Source organism: Nicotiana sylvestris, chromosome 4, assembly GCF_000393655.2.
Source record: "Nicotiana sylvestris chromosome 4, ASM39365v2, whole genome shotgun sequence".
NCBI classification, from domain to species: domain Eukaryota; kingdom Viridiplantae; phylum Streptophyta; class Magnoliopsida; order Solanales; family Solanaceae; genus Nicotiana; species Nicotiana sylvestris.
In genome coordinates this window covers 15,384,760-15,402,244 of record NC_091060.1, presented here as the reverse complement: position 1 = coordinate 15,402,244, position 17,485 = coordinate 15,384,760, and positions in this window count along the sequence as shown.

Here is a 17,485-nt window from a genome sequence, read left to right as displayed (position 1 = left end):
GATGAGGAATTGGTCTTTAGTCCTTCTTAAGTACTTAAGAATGGTCTTCACCACCTTCCAATGTTCCTCACCAGGATCTGCCTGATAGCGGCTAGTCACTCCAAGTGCATAAGCCACATCAGGACGTGTACATGTCATGGTATACATGATAGCTCCAACTCCACTAGCGTATGGGATCCTACTCATGCGTTCTCTCTCTTTAGGTGTTTTAGGACAATCCTCCCTACTGAGAGTAATTCCAGTGCCTATCGGTAGATAGCCTATTTTGGAATTATCCATATTATACCTCTTTAAAATGGTATCAATGTACAAAGACTGGGAAAGTCCAAGCAACTTCCTAGATCTATCTCTATAGATCTTTATTCCTAATATATAAGTTGCTTCTCCCAAGTCTTTCATGGAGAACTGTTCAGATAGCCAAATCTTGGTACTTTGCAATGCCGGTATATCATTCCCTATGAGCAATATATCATCAACATACAACACTAAGAATATAATTCTGCTCCCACTAACCTTTTTGTACACACAAGGTTCTTCTTCGCATCTAACAAAATTGAACTTATCAATTGTCTTGTTAAATCGAATATTCCAACTTCGAGAAGCTTGCTTTAATCCATAAATGGATCTTTGCAGCTTACAAATTTTATTATGATCAGACGGAGATGTGAAACCTTCAGGTTGTGTCATGTACACATCCTCTTCTAGCTCACCATTAAGGAAAGTTGTTTTCACATCCATTTGCCATATTTCATAATCATAGTATGCTACTATAGCAAGCAAAATCCGAATTGATTTGAGCATTGCCACGGGAGAGAAAGTCTCGTCATAGTCGACTCCTTCTATCTGACGATATCCCTTGGCAACAAGACGGGCTTTATAGGTCTCCACCTTTCCGTTTGCTCCAATCTTTTTCTTAAAAACCCATTTACAACCTATAGGTTTTATATCCTTTGATGGTTCAACTAAAGTTCATACTTTATTTTCCTTCATAGATTCCATTTCGGATTCCATGGCCTTTTGCCACTTCTCATAATCAGAACTTTGTATAGCCTCTTCATAGGTCTTAGGGTCATCATCATTATGATCAACCTCATTTGATACATCATCTTGTACCAATAAATTTAATCTAGTTGGTACATGACGTTCTCGTGTAGACCTTCTAAGAGGTACTTGTACAACCTCTTCACCTTGTGCTGGATTTGGTTGTTGTTCAATTTGGTTTAGAACTGGTTCATTAACCTGTTCTTGAACTTCAGTTAGTTCTTGAACTTCAACCGTTGAAGATGGAAACTTCCTTGGCAACTTCAAAACATCCAATAAAGGTTCTTCAACTTGGGTCTCACGATCTTCATATTGTGTTGATTCATTAGTTTCTTGAACTTCATCAAGTTCTATTTCTTCATTATAATTTCCTTCTAAAAGAAATTCCCTTTCCAAAAAGGTTGCTCCTCTGGCCACAAACACTTTATGGTCAGAAGGGTGATAGAAATAATATCCCATTGTTTCCTTGGGATACCCAATGAACCTACACTTATCTGATCTTGAGTCAAGTTTATCAGACTGTAGTCTCTTAACATAAGCTGGACAACCCCAAACTTTAATATGTTTAAGGTTAGGCTTACATCCTTTCCATATCTCATATGGTGTTGTAGAGACTGACTTAGTGGGAACTTTATTAAGTAAGTATGTTGTTGCTTCCAAAGCATATCCCCATAAATTTATTGGAAGGTCAGTGAACCCCATCATAGATCTCACCATATCTAATAAGGTTCGATTTCTCCTTTCAGACACACCATTGTGTTGTGGTGTACCTGGAGGTGTCCACTGTGAGAGAATCACATTCTTTCTGAGATATCTGGTAAAATCTTCACTAAGATATTCTCCACCTCTATCAGACCTTAGTACTTTGATACTTTTACCAGTCTGCTTCTCAACTTCACTATGGAACCTTTTGAACATTTCAAAAGATTCAGACTTGTGTTTCATAAGATACACAAATCCATATCTTGACATATCATCAGTGAAGGTGATGAAGTAAGAATATCCACCTCTAGCTTTAATTTTTATGGGTCCACAAACATCTGTATGAATTAGTCCCAATAATTCAGAAGCTCTTTCTCCACTTCCAGTAAATGGAGATTTGGTCATTTTTCCTTTGAGACAAGATTCACAAGTTGGATATGATTCAAAATCATATTTGTCAAGGTACCCTTCCTTGTACAACTTGTTAATTCTTTTCTCTCCAATATGACCAAGCCTACAATGCCAAAGGTATGCATGATTTACTTGATCATCTCTTTTCCTCTTAAGACTTGAAACATGCATAATCGAATTAGCATTCACATTAGGTAAGACATAAACGTCATGTTGGAGATAGCCATTCACAAATAAATTATCACTATAATAAATAGAGCAAATACCATTGCCTATATTAATGCGAAAACCACGTTTGTCTAAATAGAAGCTGAAATTATGTTCGAAGCAAATTTAGGAACGTAATAACAATCATCCAACATAAGTACTTTGCCCGTAGGCATTATTAAAGAAATCGATCCTACAGCTACGGCCGCAACTTTTGCACCATTTCCAACTTGTAGATTAACTTCTCCTTTCTTTAGCCTACAACTTATCTTAAACCCTTGTAACATATTACAGATGTTATAACCACTACCAGTATCTAATACCCACAGTGAAGAATTAGTAGTAGCTAAAGAGACCTTGAAAACATTTATCATTAATATCTCACCTTGTTTCTTGTCCTTTAAAGTTGCAAGATACTCCTTACAATTTCTGTTCCAGTGCCCTTTCTTCTTACAGTGAAAACATTCAGAATCATACACTGACTGCAATATCAAATCTTCAGAAAGCTCTTTACCAAGCTTGTACCCCAACTTCTCATGTTCTTCTGTAAGAACAATCATATAATTGACAAGGGGTACAACTGGAGAGTTTTCAATGTCCAATTGTGTATCAACCATCTTCTTAAGATATTCAATGATTGCAATTGGATCCATATTCTGATGTTTCCTCTGGAGTTCAGAACTCATAGAAGCGAGAATGATGTGTTTAATAGCAAGGCATTCTTCCAAGTATTTCTGATAAACCTTGGTGCCTTGAACATCATTCTCTGGTGGGATTATCTTTGCAGGCTTATCGATCACATCAATGAGCTTTTCATGCATGAGAACAATTCTCAAATTTCTATACCAGTCATCAAAGTTTGGTCCTACCAACTTGTTGGTCTCAAGTATTTCGCGCAGTGATATAACAGACATATTGAGAAATCTAAAATATAGAAAAGAAAAGGCAATAATATAAGAACATATTTGCATATATCATAAAGACATGGACTTTTATCTAAATGATATTTTCACTAATTATTTTAAACTATTTACCCTCATTATAGTTTACGAAATCTTTATTTCTATTAGTGGAGTAAAGGAATCCTTTAACAATATGTATGAGCCCCTTGGAAGTCAAGTCGTTTCTCACATATATTTTAAAGGTAGATACTCTTACCAATTGTATCCCCATACAATTTCCTTAAATAGCTCTATGTCAAATAGCCCCCTGGTAGTCAGGTCGATCCTATTGGCATAGTTGAGTTCAACCATCATGATAGCAAAGAACTTATTAAATTTTATACTCCCCAGGTAGTCCAGGCGTTTAGTGTAAAATTGAATAATTCTTTCAATCCATACATCTAATGCAATAAATAATTTTAACATATTCTCAAACTATAAGTCTCCTGGTAGTCAGACCGCTCCTTATAAACAAGAAATAAGTAAAATTATTTACCTTGATGGATAGCTCCAGAATAAAATATCTTATATTTTATTATTTAAGAACTCAAGTTTTAGTAAGAGGGAATTGTTACTAAAACAATTTTTAATAACATGAAGATCAAATCTTTTATAGCGTGTGAATTTAGTTCAAGTTGTCTACACGCTTAGTCCTTAATTAATTTACATCACATGTAATAAATAATTCAGAATTATGTAATGAACAAGCACATGACATAAAAACGAAATTCAACATCCTCTAACATGTTTATCTTATATATCACATAAAAAGAATTCATGCCAGAATATTATTATTAATTAACATCTCATGAATTAATAACAATTAAAATAACAATAGAATCATGTAACCGATTATAGATTCCCATCGTATCTAATACATAATTTCAAATTCAAGTTATGAACTATGTCAATAGTTATATGAATACATATTTTATCTATAATAAAATAATATCAACATTCAAACGATTTGACTATCGCACAAGACACATGTATTATGGTTTGAACTTTTCAAATATGATATTAAAATATTTCGTAAATAAATTTTAGACACAATAAACCACTGCTCTGATACCACTGAAGGATTGCGTATAGGTGTTCGAAACATGCAGCGGAAGACAATAACAATCCTAGGCAGATCTTTTTATGTTTAAATTTTTTTTACATATCAATAGATCGGATCTAAGACATACCTGGTGAAGAAAGTCTTGTTTCAAATTCTTCGATAGTGCGAAGACTCTATGCGTATCCACACCGAAACTGATCCTTGCTATCAACTCTTTGATTAATGAAACCCGTAAACAAATTGAATGGAAAACCTGTGATGAAATTTTTCTCAAAAATCTCAACTCAAAGATAGAAGAACAAGAAACACTTTTCTTGTAATTGTATTTTCTCTCTTGGCTTTTTTTTGCACTCTCACTTTCACAAAGTGTTTTTCTTCTCAAGAATTAATAATAATCATAATATGGCAAATTTCTCCATCACCCTTTATATAGCATCACCTACAAACCCTTTTCCTATTTGGCTGAGATAATGATTTATTTGGGGTAAAGTTTATTCTTATTTATGGAAAAATCAAATCATGTTTTTTCTGGAAAACGTGACTGCCGAAGGTGTTTTATGGACATTCCATAAATCCAATTCCAAATTAAACACCACAAAGGGTTTCGAATGACAATCATACTGATGAGAATTATGTGTATGTCTTTGTGGACTTTCATCTCCAATTCCAAATTGGTAAGGATGAATTTATTATTATATATATAACCTTTATATAAATCAATATTAATTTATATTATATATATCACATATATATAATTCAACCAAGAGATATAATTTAATTTTTTATTCCAAATAGAAAACTTCAATTTGTTCACAATATTTATTATATCCTCTGTGCTAACAAAGAATATAATAATATTTCATTTGGACTAATAACTAAATGTATTTGACTAATTAAATTCCTTAATTTAATTACCAAATAATAAAATAATCAATCCTCTAGCAAAGACCAGAACACTCGTTAGTGTGCGACCCCATAGGTTCAATACTAAGCCGGTAGTAAATTGATCACATCAATATACTAATCAAGGGTGGCGTCTAGCAACACTCCTTAACAACCGGATAGCATGAAGTATACAATTTACTCTCAAGAACCAGTAGAAGAATAATGTAGTAATTCCTTCTTTCCTTATAGCTCTGATCACCCTAGGATATGGTTCAACTGTCAAATCCTAAATGGCGACCAACTATGTATCCATGTCAAATATATTCGACCATTGAATGACCTAAGAAACTCTTTTCTTCTTTCATTCAATTGCCCTGGCCAAGGTCTTAGTTTGGTCGTTTATAATTCATGACAACATGGAGCTTAAACTCATTACCAAGAGTTGACAGATTCCATCTTGATCAATCACTAATTCTACAAGCATTTAATCATACCCAATATCCTTTCAACTATCGCCCTAGGGCCATAGGTGTCTAGTATCAAAGCACAATAAATAACTTGTCAATTACTATGACGATCTCAGGTCAAAGGAAACGGTTACATCACATTCTTCAAGAGAATATCCTATTGACAGTTTATGGTAATTCTAACCATTAGGAATTATCCAATGAGTCGGTTCAATGATCATATCTCTATATGCATCATCTATCTATGTAATTTAGTTAATGAGATCAACTAATCTTTATCCCATAAATACGATCACATAAATATTGATCTAATCGGATTACTAATGTCCAAATTAATAATCCTACGATCAAGAACAGATTTAGATTAAATTATAAGAAACTTCACTCTCGTTATCATGATCTCCATCACAATGTCAAGTCTCAAAATTTAATCAAGGACCTTATCAAATTAATCAAGCAATTAATAACAATGATAAAAGAATATCAAATGTCATATATATTTTATAAAAATATGTTCAAAACATCAAATGTGATATTGAATCTAGGGCATATCTACTATATCCCTAACAATAGATGCATCTATGGTTCGCGCCGTTCGACTCTCAACAGTGCACAAGTTTCATTTATGTTGGATCGGGCCGAACGTCCTCGGTTGCAGTTACAGTTTATATTTATGTTGGTTCAGGCTGAATGTACTCGGTGGAAATCATGTTTGATAATATGACTGGAAATCTTTTTTATAATTTGTATAAATTTATTGTGGAAGGATAATCCGTTTAAATGAAGGAAGTGTTTTGGGGTTCTTTATTATTAATGAAAGAAATGTTCAACTATTTTCCTTATCCAAGTTTGTTGTTATTTCTATAAAACATGATTATTTAGAATTTCATATTATCATATTTTCAGACCAGTAGTAAATATCGAGGTCGGCCTGTCGTCACTACTTCTTTAAGATTAGACGGGATATTTATTGGGTACACATTGCATTCGTACTCATAATACACTTGCTGTGCATATTTGTTGCACAAGCACATGTATGTCTGTTTCCTTGTTGGGAGCAGCAGTATAGTTGATACGGAGACTTAGGTGAACTGTATCTCTTGTGTCGACCCTCAACCAGCAGAGTCTCCTTCAGAATATCGTACTGTATTTTCTTTTCTGTCCAATTTGTATTTTGGACAGTTATTGTATTACATTATTTCCTAAAAACTGCTCATGCACTTGTGACACCGGGTTCTGGGATGAATATGGGGCATTCTGTATTATCTTCTAAACATTCATTTATTTATTTTGTAAAGATTATCTTTGACTAGTTAAATTGAAGGAAAATTATAGTTTTCAAAATTATAAAAATGAGAATTAAATTAAGTATTGATATTTAACTTGCCTGACAGCGGTGTCCGGCGCCATCGCGACCCTTAGTAGATATTGGGTCGTGGCACCTAACAATTTAAAATGATGGATTCTACTATTATTGATCAATCGTACAAACCTTTGTCTGCTTGCCTTCTATGTGAGAACAGTTCCATTGGAATGTGAGTCATCCGTGCAATTACTAGTTGTAATGATGGCACACGATGTCAATTGCTTCGGGTTCACAAATTGGGACCCGACATGTGAATATTTTTAGGTTTAGTACCCCGTGGAGAATAATGGACAAATCGAGTATGAAAGTAGTATTCTTGTCGAATTGATACCTGTCCTTTCTTTATTGTTTTCATCAGATTGAGACTGTGCTTAGCTTATTCTACTGTGTTATTACTTGTTGTGTTCTGTTGTTAATTGTTGCTTCTATTTCTTATAGTAAGCACTGTACTATTATTATCAATGCACGTAGTTCTGTAGAGATATCGTACTCTGTTAGTTCTCCTCTTATACTTGTCTAGGTTATCTAGTCCAGTAGATGTCGTCTCACTACCAAAATCCATTAAATGTCGTGATGACACCTAACATCGCTGTCACATAGGACAACAATAATTGTTTTACTTAATTATTCATTTAGTATTTGAATTCACGATTTCCTTCAATTTAATAGTAAAACATGGAATTACAGAGTTAATAAAAATATTTTAACAATTTCAATACTGAACAACTCATAATCACCTCAAAACCCGATGTCACAAGTGCATAAGCATCAAGTTGAAAGTAAAATAAAATACAAAGTCACTAAATCCCCTAAGTCCCCGTATTAACCATCCCTCTGCTCTCACAAGGCCACTAAACATATATGTACATGCACAAAAATGTGCAGCAAATATAGTATGAGTACGTAAATCAATGTGTACCTTGTTAGTATCTAGTCTAATCACGAAAAAGTAGTGACGAGGGGTCGACTCCGACAACTACTATGTCCTAGCAATAAAATAGTGATATTATATTTAAGCATGTAAAACATAACATAGCTGAAAATTCAATAACCAGAAATAATCAACAATTCTTTTTACTAATAGAAATTCTCAAATTTGTTTTCATCATTTTGCAATTTATATCTCAAGCCAATAGAGCAATGTCAATTATTATTAGTTCCAAAGAGTTATCATGCGCCAGTCATGTCGAGGTCGTACCACCCGATCCAACATATAAATATAAACTGTGCACTGCTAAGAGTCAAACGGCATGAGCCATAAATGCATCTATTAACCTGCCCATACGAGTGGCATGCTCCCATGAGATTAGTGAAAATTTACCCCGCTCGTGAAATATATTTGCGACGCGGTTGAACATAGATTTCTTAAGTTATTATAATATTCTTCAATATTTTATTTCAAAAATACGAAATTGAATTTAAACTTTCAAGCCTCGAAATCCTCAATTTCAACTCCTTTAAAGGCTTTTAATTAGCATAATCGATCTCAGTCATCTTCAAGGCAGATAATAAACATAATCAAATAACGGTATTAACAAGGCGTTGTGTAAACCTAAAACTACCCGGACATGGGCATAATTAGTAGAAACGTACAGACTCTTGTCACCTTCTGATTAAGTATTTGCACTTTTTTATCTCTATTTCGATACTGTTGTATTTGTAAGCTTTTTAATAAACTAAGTAGAGTTATGACTTCTAGTACTGGTTTTGGGATTCCAAGTTTTGTATAAAGGCTTCTATTTCGAAATTGTCAAATGTTATTTAAATATAGTTATTACTTCAGTTAATTTTAGGCTTACCGAGTCCCTAAGACAAGGTGTCATCACGATATGCTACACAGGAAAATAACGGTCGTGACAATTATTACTGTCATTATCTTGTTATATTTGTGTTGTCGTTATTTTGATTTGGATTGTATCTTTCAGACCAAAGTAAGTTTGTTACTTATTGAGTATATTGGGTCGGTTGTACTCATACTATTCTTTGCAATTCGTGTGCAGATCCAGGTACATATGGACGCAATGGTTGCTTGAGTGGTGATAGTACCTATACGGAGACCTCGCGGTATATGTGATTATGCCCGCAGACCTTGAGTCTCCTTTCTTTCACTTTAGTTCAGTATTGTTCTATCTTCTGTGACAGTTATACTACAATTTTAGACTATATTGACATTAGTAGCTCATGTGTTCGGTGACACCAGGATTTTGTGATTCTTATAGTTGAGTGGCAATTATTTTTATCAGTTATTTATATGACTTTCCGCTATTGAGCCTATTAGATCATGTTTTTAATTTAAAATGTGTAGTTATTATGTTATTTTTGTCTTGCCTTGTAATGTGATAGTCGTTATCACGACAGGTTGGGATTTGGGTCGGGAGATAAACTTTCCTTTTCCCTTCCCTGTAGATATTATTGATAGAACTGATAATATATATCTTCTTACTCGTTAATCCCACCAAGCTTGATGTCCCTATTTGTGGTATTATATCTAGTCCGATACTTTATTAGGTCCCAACATTATATGACTTTGAATAAGATATTATTTTTATTAGTATTTATTATCTTATAATTTGACAGATATTATCATCTTACAATCTTTTCCTTAATTTTATCTTATCCCGCTTTTACTATTTCCTCATTATCTGTCCCTTCGTTCTTATTTCATGTGTCCATATTGTGTAGAGCCGTTAGGTCGAAGCTAATTTCTAGATTCATTGCGGCATATATGAAAGAAAAATTTAAGAAGGGGTAATAAACATGACAACGCTATAAACAAAATAAAAACACATGAAATACGATTAGATGGCTCCAATATTAGACTTGCAAATATGATTTGCACTTTATTCACTAGTGGAAACAACAGTCCTTATTCTTGCAGTAAGCAGCTGGCCAAGAAAGTTAACTAGCTGATGCATAGTAGTAGTACTAATTAAGAACCAGCAGGCTAGCTCGTTCAATATTAATTGATGTTAAGATTAAGTATAAAACCAGTAGGAGCTAAACCGACTCTAATAAGACCGGTGCCACTGCCAAGAGTGATATTTACAAGTCTCAAGGATGACGCCAAACGCCCAACCGATTGTAAGGTCGCGTTACATGTTGATAGTGGAGTTGCAACCACTAAATTGCAGTTTAGCAGTGGGAAAGTATTCACCGCCAAGGAAAATGCTCCCGATCCATTTGTTATTGTACTTGATATCACATTTGTTGCTCCACACCGCAATTGCACTGATGCATCTGCAAAGTTAAATGATATTAATATTATTTACGCAGTTAGCGCAACCTTGCATGTTAGCGGACATGATGAAAATATAATTATTTATGAATATAAGAAAATATTATCTCACACTTTTTAGACTTTTAGATGACATGATCATACAGTTCAACATGCAGAAACTTCTTATAACGCGGGACTATATACATCTTATGACTGTGAGTGTCGGATTCATTCGGCCTAAATTACTCTATATTAATACCATCCGCACCCATTGTTATGAAAGGAATAATGGATGCATTTTTATTTCTCTTAGACTTCAAAATCTGCCTAAATTTTATGAAAGTTTACTTGTAGTCTATCTCTTGGATCATTTGACAGTGTATATATACTCATATATCATAGCCTAATAACGCCACTTACGACTTCTTTCATAGGGTTGAGTGTATCTAAAGGGCTTATTTTTTATTCTATTGAGGAGAGTTCCTTTTTGGTATTATAATAGGCCTACGTACAAAATAAAGAACTTACTAGGAAAAACTTGGGGACTGAGTCCGTTGATGACATCTAAATTGCCGTTAACGCTGCAAAATACAAGCCCACTTATATGTGTTGAAACAAGTGTTGGAACAAGTATGGCAAATGCAGCGGGGGTTGCGATTAATGCAGCCAAAAGGAAAATCAAGAAAATTTTTGCTGAAGCCATGGCAGTTATTGTTATATGTGATAGTTATTGCTGTAAGAAATTGTGTTGCTCAATTAAGGTTTGTGCATGATCAATTTATAGTAAATATCATTGGTTGAAATTTCAAAACCCCTAATCTGCCTGTTGTGTAAGTGGCTTATAATGCTATTACGTGTATATTTGAATGAACTAATTGAAATTTCAAATACGCTAATCCACTTGTGTATTGCTATATGAGATGCTGGTGGTCACCCTGACTATAACTACATACAATTGCTACAAACTTCAATAATCAAAAGAAGCCCATCCTTGACTTCTAAACATTAGTTACTTTGAAAAGTATTTTATCAACATAGTAATTCATAAGTCACTTTGGAGAAAAATAATTTACGTTTGGCAAATTCTTTTGAAAGTATTTGATAAACAAATTGTGTTTGGTCATGTAATAACCCGATATCTTAGGAGTGAACTTTAAAGTTTTTTTCTTAGTTATAATTTATTTAATTTTCATAGGTATTTATATCCATGTACATCTATTGTTTTAATAAAATTATCATTTGCATAGGTATGAAGTACCCAGAAGGCTAGAACTAATACTTTGTTGATAGTGCAATTAGTGTTGCCTGGTCAAATAAAAATTTAATAATTACTCTGTAATAATAGAGTGGACCAATCCATTCAATCTTGTTACGTGCAGGACCTAGAAGGGGGAACCTAATGTAAAGAATACTAAGTGAATAATTAACTTTAGATAACTAAGAAAAATTCACTACAGTGTAGAGGGCTTTTTGGCAGTGCCAGGGATTCTCTTGAAATGTTGGTGGAGTGATCTTAGTGCCCTAAAAAGAGTGAAATATTCTTGCACGTTACAACTCAACCGTGATAGTAAGGATTGATTTGTCATATCTTGTAATGTCCTAGGCATTGTTGTTATTGGTAATTGTCTAGTAGCGTGCCTACCTTGTGTGAGTTATATCATGTACATTTCGTGGTGATCGTCTGTTATGTGCCATTCATTATTTCTACTCTTACTAGTTGGCCTGAATTGTGATAGAACACTTGCACAAGTATACACGTAGTTAATCACCTCTAATGTAACGACCCGACAGGTCGTTTTGAGACCTAGCACATCGTTTAGCGATTTGAGGCTATGTGCAGCTTCAATTCAGGTATTATGACTTGTACGCATAGTCAGAATTGAATTCCTGGAAGTTCAGAGTTGATTTGGAAAGAAAATTCTCATTTTGGAAGCTTTTAGTTGGAAGAATTAACAAGGATTGGAGTTTTCAGTAATTGACCTCGGAATCGGGATTTGAATGTTTCAACATGTTTGTATGATTATTTTGGACTTGGGCGTATGTCCGGATCGGGTTTGGGATTAACCGAGATCGTTTCGGCACTTATTGTGGAAGTTAGCCTTTTTGGAAAAATTTCATACGATTGGGTTGAAGTGCATTTCAGTGCTATTGATGTCTGTTTTGGATTTTGAGTCTGGAAATAGCTCCGTATGGTGATTCTGGTGGTGGGAGCACAATTAGAAGAAAATTCGAAAGTTCGCAAGTCATTTTTGAATCTGATTCCGAAAGTTGGAGTAAGTCCGTAATGTCAAATATGACTTATGTGCAAAATTTAAGGTCAAGCGGGTGAGATTTGATAGGTTTCGGCATCGAATGAAGAAGTTCAAAGTTCTAAAGTTCATCATGTTTGAATTGGAGTGTGATTCGTGATTTCAACGTTATTGGATGTGATTTGAGGCCTCGAATAGGTTCGCGTTATGCTTTAGAACTGGTTTGTATGATTGGACGAAGTCTCTGGGGCCTCGGGTGGATTCCAGATGGTTAACGGAATAAATTTGGAGTTAAAAAAAGAATTGAGGTTGCTGACATCTAGTGTAATCGCACCTGCGAGCTTTTGGCCGCAAGTGTGAGCCGCACTAGAAGTCGCAGAAGAGGAGCAGGGCCGCCCAGTGAAGGAATGCAGGTGCAGAGCCTTGGCCGCATTTGCGCAAGCGCAAAAGCATGGGAGTACCGCAGATGCAAAGGGAGCCTCGCACCTGCAAAGCCGTAGGTGCGGCAACTGAACTGCAGGTGCGGAAATGTCGTTGGGCAGAAGGGTTTTATAAAAATGGGTCGTGGTCCATTTTTCTACCATTTTCATTTGGTATCGGCGATTTTTGAGAGATTCAAGGGGAAATATTCTTCAAGCATCATAGGGTAGGTTGTTCCCACTCATTATAAGTTAAATACATAGCTTCTATAAGGATTTAAATACGGAAAATAGTGGAAATTGTGGGTTTTTGATAGAGAACCTAGAAATTGTATTTTTTTTCTGGCCACGAATTTGGGTTTTGAATTGGGATTAAAGTACATATTTAAGTTTGTGAGGTTATGGGCAATGGTTATCATAGAAATTTTTTGAAATCTGGGCACGTGAGTCTCAGGGCGATTTTCATCCACTTTTTGATCGGGGTTAGAAATTTTTATAAATTGGATTATAACGATTACTCGAGTGTATATTAACGGGTTTGCACAATTGTTGGCTAGTTTTGGAGCGTTGAGCATCAGTTTGAGTCGTTGGAAGGGCTTGGAAGCCTATTAAGGAAATTCGGAGCGAGGTAAGTCTCTTTTCTAATCTTGTAAGAGGGAATTGTCCCCATAGGTGAAATAATTAATTGTATGCTACTATTTGTGGGGGCTATGTATGCACGAGGTGACGAGAGTTCGTGCGTAGCTATTCTTTTACTTATGTCCAGGTAGACTTGGATCCAAAAGCATGCTATACTTGAAATGTTTGTAACCTTATTGACAATTTAAACTGCTTAAATCATATCGAATTAGTAAATGAATTTCTAAAAAGGTTAAGCTTCATTTTTCTTAATCGTTAAAAGAGAATTGACTTTTCCTTGGATAAATGTCCCCCTGATGAATTCTTGATTGATTGTTTGAATGCATATATCTGCGTGTGCCCGTGTCACATGTATGTTTCGCCTGCTGGGTAATTTCCTTAGAGAGCTACATGGTGAAATCCCCTCATTTTTGAAAGTAATTAAGAAAGAGATATGATTTTAAATATTAAATTTGTATTTCACCGCATCGCTTGTATAATTTGCGTGTGGGGTAATTTCTTAAGTTTATATTTGACCGCATCTCATAAATGATTTGCGAGCGGGGACTACATCGCATGTATGATTCGCGAGCAGGGAAATAGATGCATCTATGGTTCGCGTCGTTCGACTCTCAACAGTGCACAAGTTTCATTTATGTTGGATCGGGTCGAACGTCCTCGGTTGCAGTTACAGTTTACATTTATGTTGGTTCAGGCCGAATGTACTCGGTGGAAATCATGTTTGATAATATGACTGGATATGTTTTTTATAATTTGTATAAATTTATTGTGGAAGGATCATCCGTTTAAATGAAGGAAGTGTTTTGGGGTTCTTTATTATTAATGAAAGAAATGTTCAACTATTTTCCTTATTTGAGTTTGTTGTTATTTCTATAAAACACGATTATTTAGAATTTCATATTATCATTTTTTCAGACCAATAGTAAATATCGAGGTCGACCTGTCGTCACTACTTCTTTAAGGTTAAACGGGATATTTATTGGGTACACGTTGCTTTCGTACTCATACTACACTTGTTGTTCATATTTGTTTCACAAACTATGTCTGTGGCCTCGTTGGGCGCAACAACATAGTTGATACAGAGACTTAGGTGAACTGCATCTCTCGAGACGACCCTCAACCAGCAGAGTCTCCTTCAGAGTAACGTATTGTATTTTCTTTTCTATCCAATTCGTATTCTGGAAAGTTATTGTATTACATTATTTCCTAAAAACTGCTCATGCACTTGTGACACCGGGTTCTAGGATGATTATGGGGCATTCTGTATTATCTTCTAAACATTCTTTTATTTATTTTGTAAAGATTATCTTTGACTAGTTAAATTGAGGGAAAATTATAGTTTTCAAAATTATAAAAATGAGAATTAAATTACGTATTTATGGTTGGCTTGCCTGACAGTGGTATCCGACGCTATCGCGACCCTTAGTGGATTTTGCGTCGTGATACCTAACAGTTTAAAATGATGGATTCTACTATTATTGATCAATCGTACACACCCTCGTCTACTTGCCTTCTATGTGAGAACGGTTCCATGGGAATGTGAGTCGTCCGTGCAGTTACTAGTTTTAATGAGGGCACACGATGTCAAGTGCTTCGGATTCACAAATTGGGACTCGTGACATGTGAATATTTTTAGGTTTAATACCTCGTGCAGAATTTTGGACAAATCTGGTATGTAAGTAGTTATTCTTGTCGAATTGATACTTGTCCTTTCTTTATTGTTTTCATCGGATTAAGACTGTGCTTTGGATACTCTACTGTGTTATTACTTGTTGTGTTCCGCTGCTAATTGTTGCTTCTATTTCTTATAGTAAGCACTGTACTATTATTATCAATGTGCCTAGTTTTATAGAGATATCTTACTCTGTTAGTTCTTCACTTATACTTGTCTAGGTTATCTAGTCCAGTAGGTGTCATCTCACTACCCAAAATCCATTAAAGGTCGTGATGACACCTACCATCGCTGTCATGCAGGCCAACAATAATGATTTAACTTAATTATTTATTTAGTATTTGAATTCACGATTTCCTTCAATTTAATAGTAAAAGATGGAATACAGAGTAAATAAAAATATTTTAACAATTTTAATACTGAACAACATATAATCACCTCAAAATCTTATGTCACAAGTGCATAAGCATCAATTGAAAGAAAAATAAAATACAAAGTCTCTAAATACCCGCATTAACCATCCCTCTGCTCTCACAAGGCCACTAAACATATATGTACCTGCACAAAAATGTGCAGCAAATATAGTATGAGTACGTAAATCAATGTGTACCTTGTTAGTATCCAGTCTAATCCCGAAAAATTAGTGACGAGGGGTCGACTCCGACAATTGCTAGGGGCTAGCAAATAAAATAGTGATATTATATTTAAGCATGTAAAACATAACATAGCTAAAAATTCAATAACCAGAAATAATAACAATTCTTTTTGCTAATAGAAATTCTCAAATTTATTTCCATCATTTTGCAATTTATATCTCAAGACAATAGAGAAATGTCAATTATTATTAGTTCCAAAGAGGTATCATGCGCCAGTCATGTAGAGGTCGTACCACCCTATCCAACATATATATATAAAATGTGCACTGCCAAGGGTCGAACGACATGAACCATATTTGCATCTATTAACCTGCTCATACGAGCGGCATGCTCCCATGAGAGTAGTGAAAAATTACCCTGCTCGTGAAATATATTTGCGACGCGGTTGAACATAGATTTCTTAAGTTATTATAATATTCTTCAATTTTTATTTTCAAAAATACGAAATTGAATTTAAACTTTCAAGCCTCGAAATCCTCAATTTCAACTCCTTTAAAGGCTTTTAATTAGCATAATCGATCTCAATCATCTTCAAGGCAGATAATAAACATAATCAAATAACGGTATTAACAAGGCATTGTGTAAACCTAAAACTACCCGGACATGGGCATAATTAGTAGAACCGTACAGACTCTTGTCACCTTCTGATTAAGTATTTGCACTTTTTTATCTCTAGTTCGAAACTGTTGTATTTGTAAGCTTTTTAATAAACTAAGTAGAGTTATGACTTCTAGTACCGGTTTTGGGATTTCAAGTTTTGTATAAAGGCTTCTATTTCGAAATTGTCAAATGCTATTCAAATATAGTTATTACTTCAGTTAATGTTAGGCTTACCGAGTCCCAAAGACAAGGTGCAATCACGACATGCTACGGAGGAAAATTTCGGTCGTGACAGTTATTACTATCATTATCTTGTTATATTTGTGTTGTCGTTATTTTGATTTGGAGTGTATCTTTCTAAGCTCGTCACATCTTTCAGACCAAAGTAAGTTTGTTACTTGTTGAGTATATTGGGTTGGTTGTACTCATACTATTCTTTGCAATTCGTGTGCAGATCCAGGTACATATGGACGCAATGGTTGCTTGAGGGTGATAGTACCTTTACGGAGACCTCGCGGTGTATGTGATTAAGCCCGCAGACCTTGAGTCTCCTTTCTTTTACGTTAGTTCAGTATTGTTCTATCTTCTTTGACAGTTATGCTACAATTTTAGACTATATTGACATTACTAGCTCATGTGTTCGGTGACACCAGGATTTTGCGATTCTTATAGTTGAGTTGCAATCATTTTTTATCAGTTATTTATATGACTTTCCGCTATTGAGCCTATTAGATCATGTTTTTAATTTAAAATGTGTAGTTATTATGTGATTTTTGGCTTGTCTAGTAATGTGTAGTTGCAATCATGTTTGATAATATGACTGGAAATGTTTTTTATAATTTGTATAAATTTATTATGGAAGGATCATCCGTTTAAATGAAGGAAGTGTTTTGGGGTTCTTTATTATTAGTGAAAGAAATGTTCAACTATTTTCCTTATCCAAGTTTGTT